This window comes from Camarhynchus parvulus, chromosome 6 (genome assembly GCF_901933205.1).
Source record: "Camarhynchus parvulus chromosome 6, STF_HiC, whole genome shotgun sequence".
NCBI classification, from domain to species: Eukaryota; Metazoa; Chordata; class Aves; order Passeriformes; family Thraupidae; genus Camarhynchus; species Camarhynchus parvulus.
Window position 1 is genome coordinate 6,520,521 of NC_044576.1, and position 13,646 is coordinate 6,534,166.

General features: G+C 42.4%; 1 protein-coding gene across 1 annotated transcript in view; it reads left to right on the top strand.

Annotated features, from left to right (window-relative positions):
• Positions 1 to 3,033: 3,033 nt before the first annotated feature.
• RHOBTB1 (Rho related BTB domain containing 1) overlaps positions 3,034 to 13,646 on the top strand; it is a 48,508-nt gene continuing 37,895 nt past the window's right edge. The window contains exons 1-2 of the mRNA XM_030951263.1: positions 3,034 to 3,337; positions 7,697 to 7,792. The gene's annotated coding sequence lies outside the window, so the exon portion shown is untranslated. The remainder of the gene's footprint in view (positions 3,338 to 7,696; positions 7,793 to 13,646) is intronic.

The window sequence follows — 13,646 nt, forward strand, 5'->3', positions numbered from 1 at the left end:
GCCTGGGACTTGCTCATCCCGATGTCCCATATGACTTCCTGTGTCACCACAGTTCACGTGGCAGAACTGAACACATGAACACTCCCTGCTCCCCCATGGCACAAAGGTCTGTGCTCCATTCACTGCCAGTGACTCCTACTGCTCCAAGGCACTGGCTGGAGACAGCTGAGGGGGCTTCCAGAAAGCTCACAATCTACCTCCATCCTATGTAGTGAGTGCTGAAGAGTATAAATGCACTTTCTATCACAAAACAGATTTTGTTTCATTTTTCTGAAGAAAAAAATTACCTCTCCAAAATCTTTTACCCTTTAAGAACTCGGACATATAATGAAAGCCATGAGTCACCTGAGCTACTCTAGTCAGACTAATGTAACTGCAGCTTGATAATGGTGTGGCAATGAAAAGACTCACAATCATAAACATTTTTGTCACCTCAGTATCTCCTGTGAATGAGGAGAAATCACAGTCTTGACATTATGACTGGTATCAGTCTGTCTTATGTCTGGGTTCAAGAGATATTGTCATAAAAGTTACACAACTGTCAGCCAACAATTATTCTTAACAGCAAATTTCACAAATTGTTTTTCTTCCATTCCTGGAAGCCTAGAACTTACATAGCTTCTCCTCATCTATTCCATGTGCACTTTGAAGGATAATGGCACTCCATCTCTGCTTATAGATGCAACACCTGTAATTTTGCACAAAAACAGGCACAATATTAAAAGCATAAATTAATTTTTCAGAAATCAATAAGCACTATAAATGAAAGTTGGTGGAAAGAGAGCAAGTGTTCTGTGAAGATCATTAGCTTTCCATACTACTGCCTAATTAATTTAAGGCTGAAAGGGAATTATCATACCTTGAAGGGCAGGTGATTTACTAAATACTTGCTTTTTTTCCTTGAATGAAACATACGGTCTTAGTATCCAAGGTATAATTTTAATGTCATGAAAATATCCTACACCCAGTAACTATAGATCAGTGATAAAACAGGAAATCCTGGCTTTGCTGGCATGAGAAAGTAAATAAATGAGACTATCCTCAGACTAGTGAAGTTTCCTCTCTGATACAGCTGAGAAGCTGCCTTGTGTTGGACTCAGTCTGGGATTAAACACGAGAGTTCAATTTCTAAAATTGTCAGTCAAGAACCTTCCAAACAACCTAAATCCATTTTGAAGTGCTGAAGGAAATACATGAAACAGAATCAAGCCATTCAGTTTCCACAAAACAGCTGATTTAAAGCAAACTATATAACCTGTTGTGTGGGTGGACTTTTATCTCATGTTGGTTTAGTTAGCAAAGCTAAAAATATTAGCCAATACAAGGTTGGAGGCTGTCCTCTGAACAGATGCAGATGATAACCCTTGTGAGCTCAGCTGTCTGCTCCAATTGCCTTGCAAATGATAGTATGTTTCCAGCACAAATTACAGGAATTTAGTTTGTTTGTACAGAGTGAAATTGCACAACTGTACAATTCTGCACACAAATACTGTGGAAGCACAGTGGAGGCTTCCTCACTGGGGCTCTAAATATGAGTTACCAGGACTCTGTATAAATTCTTCCTAAATAAAACAATCCTTCCAATTCTGGGGAGTAACTATGGCCTAGCAATCTTTCTTTGTCCTTGGTACCACATATGCAACAAAGGTCATTATCTTTCAGTCATTTATTCTAAACTTTACATTTAGCCAAGTTGCTAACAGTTTCTGTCCACTTAATGAGGGCTTCAGAATTCCAGTGCCATTTATTTTAAAGGCTCAGCTCCTGAAGTCCTATGATCATTCTCCCACATTTCTTTTACAAATGTAAAACACAGAGTATGCTAGTGTTTGATAGTAGACTAAAGCTCATTTATGTGCTGAAAGCAGTCTGTCCATGGCATCACAAAGCTCTACACAGGCTAATTCCCCCTGCTGCACAGTTCAGCATCCTGATACAGCATGCATGTGTATTTCACTATTCATACAGAATACAGCAGGTATATATCAAGCCTTCATGACTCCACAGGGAAGCACATGAAATGAAAATCATCAAAAGAAGCGAGAAGATTTGATGAACCCTGCTTCTCTTATGGTTTTTGTGATATGGGGGCCAGGTTCATTAGTTCTGCACAGAATGCCTGATCTCTGCCATTGAGATAGGAGAGCAGCTTGGCTGCAAGCCCAGCCGGCCTCTCTACCTGCATTACTGCCGGCTCCTGCTGTCCTTAGGCCCTGTGTCTCAGCCCTTCCCCTTTCAGAGGGACTGTGCTGTCAGAAGCTCCCCATGACCACCACTAAACATCACCGACGTGAAGCACGGGCACAAGGGCCGAGCACCTGGCCCCCACAGTCCTCCCAAATCCTCCTCAACAGCGCAGGATGACCCAGGGTGGAAAATTGAGTCCAAGACCCTGAGTAAGCAGAAAATTCCTTTAACACCAGGCTACTGGGCCGTTCGTCAAATTTACCTAAGCATTTCAGCAATACGTTCTACAACCGTTTTAAATGCCTGACGGAGCCAGATTATTTACGGTGTCCCGCTATTGTTCTTTTTAAAGATTTCTCTTAGCGTATTATTGATAGAGAGGTCAGACACCCTGAGGGCAGTGTAAGGGAAAGCATCCTGAGCGGAAAACAAGCTTAACGTTTTTTTTTTATCTACGATTCAGCACGAAAGTTCTGTGTGGGCAAACAGAAGCGAGCAGTGCGCTGTGATTTACTCGTCAGCAATGTTAAACACAGGAGCTTTCACAGTTCAGGGAGGCGCGCACACACCTTGACGCACATCTCACCGTGCGGATGCTCACACGGAGCAGGGGGGAGGCGGCTGGGGACCCCACCCTCTCGCGCACGGAGGTGATGCCATTGCGGCCGCTCCCCGCACGGGGCCCCGCAGGATTTCCTGCCTCCGCAGCCCCTCAATTCCTGGAAGCTCTCTCTCCCGAGGGCAGGAAGGGCGAGCGCCGCTGCCGCCGCCGGCAGCCCCAGAGCCCCGTGAGGGGCGCGGCGGCCCCTGGCCCCTCAGAGCAGAGCGGGGCGGCGCGCGCCCCTTCCCCCGCCGCCGCGCGCGCCGCTGTAACGGCCGCGGCAGCAGCGCTGCGTGCCGGGGCGCGCTCACGTGACAGCGCTGGTTGGCTGGGACGCGCGCGCCCGCTCCGCGCTGGGCACGGCACAGAACGGAACGGCACAGCACAAAACAGAACGGCACGGCACGGCAACGGCACGGCACAGCGCGGCACGGCACGGCACAGCACAGCAGGGCGGGACGGCACCGCACCCGAGACACCGCACCGCCCTCCGCACCCCGGCGAGCGTCACTTGTGTCCTGTCCCCAGGCGGTCCCGCTCCGCCCTCAGGTGAGTGAGGCGCTGCGGCCCCGGGGCGGGCGCGGGACGGGCAGACGCCGCCGCCGGTCGCTGTGGGTGACCCAGCGCGGCCGGGCGCCGTGGGAGCTGCGGCGGAGGAAGGAACGGCGGGCGGCTGGGGCACCGCGGGGCTGGGACCGGCGGGCCGGGGGCGCTCCCCGTTCCGGGCCGGCTCCTGACAGGAGCAGCCCCCAGCTCTTGCTCCAGGACGGACTCCGCACGTGCCCGCCTCGCCCTGATGTCCCGTTCCCTTCCGCGGTAAGGTCAGAAATGCTGACGGCTCGCTCGGGTGTCAGGCGGTCCTGCTGCATCGCTCCTGAGCCGTTCCATACCGTTAGACGTGTTCGCTGATCCCCTGTTTTCTCACGGTGCAGGCAGGGCGCTGGGTATTTATCACTACACCTGGCATGACTTTTACGTGTTCTTGCAGAGGGCTTCTTTACAAAATTCATCTTGGCTAACTCCTGTTTGTGAAAACTAAATGGGCAAAACTAAATTCTGTTTGTATTTCGCTTTCTGGGTATGGGTTTGGCACATTTGCTGTAGAAATGAAACTTTCTTCTCGTGTAGAATCTCCAGGCACTTTCTGCATGCACTTTGTTTGAACAGCAATTTGCTGAATTAACGTAGCATGCCCAAAGATAACTTGAGTTGACATACTAGCAGCGTACCATCTATCTCGTGAGCAAAAATGAAGTATTCCTACCCTTAGGTTCCTTTTTAATCTTAAATTATTAATGGTCCTCTGCATAACAAGAATGAAATTTGTAATTGGTACAGAGTGCAAGTGCATGTAGAGAGCTGGATACAAGAGGACCTGGTTATAAAGAAGGACATGCCTGCCTAAAAGAGCTAGCAGGAGAATGACATTCAAGAGCTCTTTCTCCTCCTTACAGTTGTTGAGAACCTCCGGGAAGAAGCAGAAGGCCATACCTAGCCCAGGTCTTCTGCAGCTCTTGGAAGAAAGGAATAATAAAAGGGAAAACTTTTACCCTATTTGGGGAGCATAGGAAAGCAAAGCTTTAGAGTTACTTGCACTTTCATTTAGCAGTTGTTTAACTGAGTTGTTGAGGGTGCTCTTAAGATAGGGCTAGTGGCAGGCGTAATATCCCATCTTCTTTTAGAACCTGATTGTCAACTTCACGCCAAATGTTGTCATTTGTACTTAGTTAAATGGAAATATTTGTGTCACACTTCATCATGTTGTTGTCTGTGTAATCAATACAGGAAAAAGTTCCTGTGTCTCTTAGAGATCTCAGAAAAAAACATACTTACCCAAACTGAAATAGAAAGGTCAAAACACTTGCATTTGCTGTGTATCCAACAACATTTAGGGTTTGAATGTATGTTGAGAGGAAATGTTGGTTTCGGTATCAATGGGAAGTAACATTTCTACTGTCTGTTCAACCATGTAATGTAGAGCAAGTGAGGTGTGTCAGAGTGAAGATTACAACAGTGAACTAAGGTTCTGCTCTTTCTTCTACTTAAATTTCTCCCAGTATTTGAACTTTTAAAGGCTGAAGTTTGAAGTGAGACCATATTAAGCAAGTCAGAAACATAAGGCTTAAAAGCACTTTTCTTCCATGTAATCCCTCACGGTTTGTTGAAGAGACTTGGGGCAGATGTACTGTGAATTTGTGGTGTTACAGAAACTGAAACCAATGCACAGAGATGATGGGCCAGTTAAAGGAAGCTGGGAAAAAAAACTTGAGAGGATAAAATTCTGCAATATTGTTAGTTTGGTAATAATAGTAACAATGATAGAAATCCCCAACAAGCCAAACAAAACAGGAGTGGGGCGAAGACTGGATCAGCTAAGGCTTCTGAACAACACAAAGGTGAAGCTGAGGTGGATTTGAGGGAAATAATGGGCTGAGATTTCTTGAGTTTTCTGTAGTGTCTGTGTGTAAGAGCAGTGTCTTGTCCATCACATAAGAGGCTTCTAAACCAGATTAGACATGAATGTTGGCCACAAGGAGTCATCCAGGGAGCCCAGTGTTCCACCTGGCCTCCCTTGTGATCCTTCTGGGCCTGGTTTGCCCTGCAAATGTTTCACTTGCCAACCTGCAGCAGGTGTTCCTGTTCCTCACCTGCCTATTTCAAAGAAATCCCCCACTTTGGAGAATTACACCATGCAAGTACATCCCTCAGTGAATTACTGTGTGCTCCAGCAGGTTTTAGTTTCCCTCAGCCCACAGTGACCTTGCTGCATGTCCTGCACACATGGTGTGCTCGTTGCTGTGGGTGAGCACTAGCCTGGGTACTGCCTGCCTGGGTGCAGAGAGATGGGAGAGAGAGGGAAGTGCGCTGCCACTGCCAGAGCTGATGCTTTCTCTGTAGGCACACAGGGTGAGGGTCACAGCAAGGCTGCTCTCTTCTGGGCTGTGAGCTCCTCCAGACTCTGGGAAGGAAGGTGCATGTAAGGTTCAGCTGCTCTGTTCCTCTGAGTGCAGATCATCATCACAGAGAGAGATCTGCCTCATCTACCATGATATGAGAGCTGTTTGTATTTTGGAGTTGTAATAGGGTAGAACAATGCTAATTAAGAACTCAGCTATCTTCAAAACCAGAAAGTGGAAGACTGAGGGGCAGGGGGATGAAGGCCATAAACTTTTATCTGTGAAGTGGAACTTCTAGGCTTATGCTTTAGTAATGATGAAAATCAGGTTTAGCTACATTTCTGTCTGCTTACATTCTTCAAACAACTGGTCTCACTTTACAGAATAACAATTTAAAAATATCTCAGAAAGCAGGAGAGTCTTAATGTTGCCTTTAATAGGACAATAATGTAAATGATTAATGATTGATGAAAAAGAATTGTGAATGAACTTGTGAAAGGGCTTTACATGTATGTTTGAGAGTAAGAAGGATCTTGATATATCCTTGGATGTCATGTCTGTAGATTTTAATGAGGGTGAAGCAGAGAAAGTCTGTTAGAAGCAAATGAGATCTCAGTACAGTAAAAACATAGAAAGCTGTGGGTTTATGATCAGATAAACCAGATGCCCTTTTTTTAGTTTGGTTTTTTTGAAAAGAAAGAAGCTGAAGTTCTGAAAGAAGCTGCAAGTAACTTCTAATTTGCCATCAATACTCAAGAAACAAACGGTTACAAATGGTACAGTTACAAATGGTACAGTATCACATAAGGTATCTATTTAAATAGTTTTAGAGCCCTGAGTATGCTAATGTCACTAATTGATAATTTGGGGAGCTGTTTAATTGTGGGTTAAGGCTGTTATTTGTAGGACTTATGAAGGGAGCTGTGTGGGCCTGCCTTGGAGGAAGTAAGGGTGAGCACAGCAGAAAAGATGGTGAGAAGATTCTCCACAGTAGTAGCTGCATGAAACATGGAAGTTCAGGAAGACTGATATGTCTTTGCCACTAAAATGCTTATTGATAAGTAGCAAAGGTAAGGGCAGGACTCTTAGAGGACATAAACATCATGCCTCTAGCTCTAGTGTGAATTCTTGTGGCTTGTCTATTCCACAAAGGTGGAATAAAGTGTTACTTCCTTTTCTGTTTGCTCTCTCTCTTGTGTTGTGCTGGGTATCTACAGAAGGTTGTAATTTCTGTGAGAAATTAACTTCAGTCCTAAATTCAGTTCTTAAGTGAACCTGATAAGAAGGGAGAAGTGCCCAGTGGGCCACTGCTCTGTTCATTTGAAGACTCTGCATTTCACTGCTGCTGTTCAAGCTGGCCTGAACCTCTGAAACCTACTTATGCCCCTGAGCTTTGCTTTTAGGGCAGCATCTGAGGTGAAATCAATGTAATTCCCACGTTTGGTTCTTGGAAAACCCCCACCTTGCTCCTGGATGGGAACCAAGCCACAATAAAGTAGGCATTTGCCAAACCCAATGAAGGACTTTTATAGTTTATTTCATTTGTTACCAAAAGAGGGAAGCAGAATTCCCAGTTCATGTGTCATCAGGCTCTCAGCTCATATTTTAGAGTCTTGTCACCTTGAAGGTAGCCAAAAAATCCCTCCTCAGAGTCTGCTGCCTAAGAGAGAGGAGCTGGTTAACTGGGATACAGCAGTGTTAGCTTCTGACACCTAAGGTGGTTTGGGTTTTTTTTAATCTAAATCCATAAGGAAATTATTCACAAAAAAGCTTCATTTGACAGAGCTATGTCAATCTCCAATTATACCCAAAAGCTCATCAAGCTGCCCATGATTTCTTCACTGCATTGGAACAAAGAGTGTTTTAGTGAAGATTCACAGTTTACCTGTTTGAAACTTCAGAAGACTGTTTTGTTGACCAATCAGATGTTGTTGTTGTTGTTGCATGTGTTGTAATTTTAGGTTGAAAATAGTAAAGTTTATTCTTTTTTTTTTCCTTCTTTCCTCCTTAGGACTGCCACATTAAGAGAAAGACATGAAGTATTTTTAATAAAATTCTGCTTTTGATCAAGCTGCTAAAAATGGATGTGAACATTTTCTCCTGTGAGGTAAGTATTGACAGAGAAATAAAAAAAAGCCTGACTTGTTTTACTTAGTGTTGCTTGTCACCACTGCTCTTCTGACCAGCAGCTTTTGGTCAAGTATTTTAGAGTTATAACATCTGTGTCTTGGCAAACTTTGTATCAAAAGTCTTAACTGAAAAGTCCTACATATAATAGTTTGATTTACAGGATTAGCCAGCATTGTTCTGATATTCCAGCAGATAAAAACAAATGTTGGTGTTGCAGGGTTGGTAATGAGCAGCTTCTGCACAGAATAGCTTTTGACCCAATGTCAGGCTTTTTTCCAAGCATCAAAGAAACGGAAGCTGCAAAGTCTGATTTTCAAGAGTGAATACTCACACAGACTAACTGCAGGTGCAGGAAATGAGTGAGATCCTGGGATGAAGGAAGAGTTTGCACCACAAACATGTAGGTACTTTTCCATGCATCCAGGCAGCTTTCTCAGTTCCTGCTCTAGGCGGCCTAGGGAAAAGTGGGGCTTTTGCCAGCCTGAGTTACAGGTGTATATTTATATTGCTTTTGTCAAGCATCACAGCCAGATCTTCACAATTCCTGCAGTAAGTATGTAAGTTAGTCAAACCAAATACATGTCCTTAATTTAGGATCATGGGAAAATTCAGATTGTAAGGAACCTTTTGAGATCAGAGAGTCAAACCCTCTACTCACAATTTAGAGTAGTCAATGAAATTAGGTCATTTTCATCCACTGGCTTTCTCAGTCTGTTATATGTTCAGAAGTATTGACAAAAGATGGATTTACAGCTTTCCATATGTATTAAATTTACATTAGAATAGTGCAAATAGGGACGTAAAATGCTACTAAAATTTGTCAGAAGGGAGAATGTTTTAATTAAGACAGGATTGCACAGGAATGGTCAATTTCTCTAAACAAAGGAAACAATAAATCTCTGATGTGTTAATTTCTTGCAATTGCAAATGAAATCTCCACAGGTCAGCTAACACTGACCTAATGTCATGCTGCCAGTATTTTCAAGATGGGTTCCCTGCAAGAATTACCCCTTCCCAGGCATCTCTGGGGAATTGATTTATTTACTTCCTCTTGTAAGCAAAATTGCTTTCTCATCATAAAAGGAAGGAAAGTGAACATTGCTTATCCTGTCTGAAACATGTTACTGAAACATTTCCTCTGAAGTATAAATATTTGTTCATGGGAAAACATAGTGACAATGTGAATAAAAATAAACATCTTGTCAGGAAGCTTAGGGAGCAATCTCCCTTCCTGGGCTCTAAAAGTAAACACAAACCAAGCATCTCTCCTCCCCCCATCATTATGTACTACCAAGCAGAACATTCTGTGAGCCCTAGGAGTAGCTACTTCCACTGTTTTGGCCAAGGAGGATTATACAATGAAGGGGTTAATCTTGTCAGGAGAAAGACATTTTAGCATTCAGAGCCTCATAGGAGGCTCAATGAAGTGAAGAGACACTTGGTTTACTTTGGATTTATGCTTATCTCAATGTGCTTTGAATTGATCCCTCAAAATTGGTAATTTAATAGCTTTAATAGTTACATTAGTAATTTAATGAGCCCCTTTCAGGACATCATCAAAGACAAACATATACTTAGTGAATAAAAATAGAAGTAATTTTATAGGTAATGCAGTTCCTGAAAGCCAATATACAGTATTACACATATGCACGTTGTGATTGTCATGGTTTAACCCCAGCCAGAAGCTGAGTACCATGTAGTTGCTTGCTTATGTACCCCCAGTGCATAAGAGGGGAAGAGAATCAGAAAAAAGATAAAACCTGTGGGCTAAGGACTGTTTAATAATTGAAATAAAATATGATAATCATTGGAATTAAAAGGGAGAGAAAAGAAAGAGAGAGAAATAAAACCCCAGAAAAACAAGTGGTGCACATGTGCTGGCTGAGGCCCAGCAGCAATTGGCAGCTCCCAGTTGATTCCCCCAATTTATATACTGGGCATGACCTTTTAGGGTATGGAATGTCCCTTTGGGCAGTTTGGGTCACCTGTCCTGCCCTGCCTCCCCTCAGCTTCTGGTGTACCTGCTCACTGGCAGAGCACTGAAATGTCTCACTTTGGAGTGAGCACTACCAAGCAACACCTACAACACCCGTGCGTCATCAGTGTTCTCATAGTGAGCCCAAAACACAGCTCTGTACCAGCAGCCAGGAGGAAAATTAACTCTAGTCCAGCTGAAACCAGGACAGTGATGCTATGAATTATTTAATATGCATTGACTGATCTCACCATCAAAAAGTACCTATTGAGGGAAATGGCACATCCAAGAATCCAAATTTCTCTTTTCACCTCTGCTCCCAGTGTCAAGCCTTGCTTCCCAGGCTGTTTTAAAATGAATTTCTGAGTAACATGTATAGCTCATTTAGGTAAATTACAGAAGAATATTCTCAGAAACTTGCTGTTTCCACACCAGTTCCTGTTGTTTCTCTGATTTGGTCTTACTTCTCAAAGCAAATATATCTGCAGGTCTGGAAAAAAGCTAACTTGTGGATGGGTATGTGCTTGAATCAGAAAATGCTGCCTCTCTGGAAGGTGTGTCTTTGTAGAGGTGTTATTTACTCCTTAATATCCCAGTCAAAGCTTATTTGCTTTTGGGCTTCTGTGTCACTTGAGGTATTATGAGACAAGTAGTAGTAAATTTAGCTGTCTGGGTAAAGAAGCTACTGCTCTCTCAGAGATTAGTGTCTTCACAGTCAGTGGAATAAAATAGCTACTGCCTCTACAGTGCAATCTGGCACTTGAATGTATCTGACAATTCAGAATGGTAAATACAAAGTTCTGGACTGCGCAAAGCCAGCTGAGGGGGGTGTGTGCAACAGTAACCTTCAGCAGAATTAAATTTATCGGAGGAAATTTTAAATTTTAAATCTGCTTGAACTAGTTCTTCTCAGACTTATGACTGCTTGTGACTAGAGATTAGAAACAAGGACTGCCTTGTGTGGGTGGTTCAGGTGTGAGAGGAAGGGCAGTGTTGCTGTTTGTTGCTTTTGATCTTTGTAATTAAATTTATGTTCTCTAGTACTATTTATCGTACTGTTGAAATCCACATTTCTGACTTTCTCATGGGATTTGCTGTGCTTTACATAAAGAAGAATGACAGGTTTTCACAACACCTGTGCAGAATCAGGAACAATTTGTTACAGTTAGGTGGAAAAGGAAGAAAGAAATGATGCAGTTCTGAAATGTCCATTAATTCAGGGAGCTTAAGCATCAAGGTACCCAACATAAGAAATCAAAGCTGGGATATAAAATCAGTGCTGTTACATCAGAATATTCTCTTACCAGCTGGAATTACCTCTCTCACACCTCTGGAAGCAAGGGCCTAGCACCCTCAAAATGAGGATTTGCAGTAACAAAAATATAGTATGGTAACTCTACCTGAGCTTTAGCTGCTTTTTGTTTTCAGCTGCTTTCTCAGTGGTAGAATTTGCTTCTGCATGGTCTCCTAGATGTGCTCAGCATGGGCAGGTGTCCCAGTATTTCTCCTGAGCAACAGGTACAGTTTACACTTGAGATGGATGGATATGTGTATGGGAGTAAATAAGATTAATACCTTTATAGTTCTTCTCTTCTACTGTTACCCAGGAAAAGAACTCTTGCCTGACTCAGAAAAGACTTTAAAAAAGTTTAAAAATAGAATGGTACATGTCTTGCTACTTTGTTGAAAGAGAAAAAAACCCCTTCTAGTAGAATTCATGATGCTTTGGCAATATGACTTTCAAGCAATGAGTGGATGAGAAATTTCAAGGCACTAGAATATTTTTGATTTTGTTAAAGCTCCCTGAATGCCTGAATAGCTTCAAAACCACTGCTATTGCTGGTTCTAGCTTGTTTTTAATTTTACAAAGGTATATTCTGTTCCTGACATATTTAAATGCTGCAGTTTTAAGTGTAAATTGGAAGGTGATGTCTTTTACTAAGCACTTTGCAAATTACACAGTATACACACACTCCTTTAAGTTCTCTGATTTGTGCCTAATCTGTAGTTCAGACGTGTAACAGTGATACTTTTCAGGCAGATCCTGGAAGTAGTCCTACACCCTCTGTGAAAACTGCAAATATATGCAAGAAGTATGTGATTTCATGGTTGATAGCTTTTGAATGGTAGCATTTAAAAGAACAAAATCCTTCTTGGAAACTATTCCTAATAAACATAATTAGGGAAGTCTCATCAAGCAGCCTGTGGTGAAACATGCAAACTGTCTTTATTGCCTGCTGCTTAGACTTGGAATCACTCGTGTGTGTTTTCTTGTATGGATCACTTGTGTGCATTCTTCTGCAATTACCATTATCCTTCAGCTACACTGTTTTGCTAGAATTTATAGGAAGTGTTTCAGGGAGTGAAAGATATCCATCAGAACCAACCCTGGTAATATTCTTTTTGCATATGGTTTATGATCCTAACTCATCGGGGAAAAAAAAAAAAAATGGAACTAGATTTGTTTAGACATATTGAAGTAAACCACTAAAATACATGAGTGGTGTTTGGAAAGTAGAAACCTTGTGTTGATATCATCCAGTTTCACCCACTGAATTTGTTGTGTTGTAAAAATACAGGCTTTGCAAGGCAGTCTTTGCTAGTGTGACTAAATCATGTCAGTAAACTGGTGTAAGGTGGTGGTGAGAGGCACAAGGTCTTACCTTCCTGGCAAAGCTTTCTCTTTCAAAAAATGAGTGGTTCCAAGGTATAAAATACAAAGAATATAACAAAATTTGTATTTTGGTCTTGAATTAATAAAATCCCACAGTATAGCTACTGTACAGAATCACACTGTTCAAAATAAATGAAGAATTGTACTGTAATCTTGGGGGGGAGACTGTAATCCAAATAAGCACACTCTTTTGAACAACCTAGTGAAAAAATAGTGAAGTTACAGGTGCATCATTAATTTCTGTTTTGTTTCAGATTCTTTAAGTTATCATCTTTCTAAGACAGGCATGTAGCAATTGATTCTGTGGACCTTTTCTTCTTGAATTACTCCCTGAATTGAAGCCCAGAGGAGTCCTTGGAAGCTTTTCCTCAACCCTTTCAGAAGGATTTATATCAGGCTCTTAAAACCGTAACTGGGTCTTACTTTCATGTCTAGCTCACTATGGGACAGAGGTACAGAGGAGTAAGTTGTAGCTAATAAGGCTGTTTCTCTAAGATCAGTGATGATGAGATTAAGCTGCCTTTGATTCTTCTACTTAATCCTGCTCTGTTGGTTTGACAGCCTATAAAGATCAGAGTATGGTTGGTGGCTGCCATTCTTGTATATAAGAAGTGATTCAGAGACCAGGAACACTACGCTTTGGCAACTGTGAAAAAGGCTGCAAAATCCACTTTGTTTCTCTTCCCCCACCCTACCCCATGTTTTCCAGTTCCTGTAACTAGAAATCTGTGTTCAAGACTTGTCCTCATCATCTCTTTATACCACCAACAGAAGGAATCCCAAGCAGGGGTGGCATATTGTTGCAGAGATCTATCTCTATTTGTGTATTGCTCCTATGGAATTTCTCAAATCTTTGACCAATATTTTAGCTTGTAAAATTTAGTCTACATTTTGTATCCTCCTGTGTATAAGTCTACTAGGCTTTTAGTAGGTGATTTATGCAATCCTCAAAAGGCAGAGAGAGCATTTATAATGCTTGGAATAAAAAGGGCTGATCCATTTATATACGGTTTTTAAAGCTCAATAGCTTAGATCAAGAGTGAGAAGCAAAGACTGTGTATGTCATTGAAAACCTTCTGTAGTTGTAGTATAAAGATGTTTCAAGTCTCTTGGAAACTCAGTTCTCAGAGACAAGTGAATTTTGACTGATCTATATAGAGGAGAGATGGAGACTGACAGCTA